Here is a 243-nt window from a genome sequence, read left to right as displayed (position 1 = left end):
CTACGAATATAACCCTTCCATCCAAAAACTGTATAAACACCAAATCAGAATTTGCTATTAACCAATATCTTGTTATCAATCACCAGTAAAACGATTTGAAGTATGAAGTTAAGTCTGTGATATTAAGCTGTATACCTTTCCGTGCATCCCTTCAATAGCTTTCATAGCCTCCTCCTCTGTGTCATACCGTAGGAAGGCAAAACCTTTTGGTCTATTAGCTACCTTATCCATCACCAAGTTCAC

This window comes from Capsella rubella, unplaced genomic scaffold (genome assembly GCF_000375325.1).
Source record: "Capsella rubella cultivar Monte Gargano unplaced genomic scaffold, Caprub1_0 scaffold_2, whole genome shotgun sequence".
NCBI classification, from domain to species: domain Eukaryota; kingdom Viridiplantae; phylum Streptophyta; class Magnoliopsida; order Brassicales; family Brassicaceae; genus Capsella; species Capsella rubella.
The sequence above is the reverse complement of the archived record's forward strand: the minus strand, read 5'-3'. Positions refer to the sequence as shown.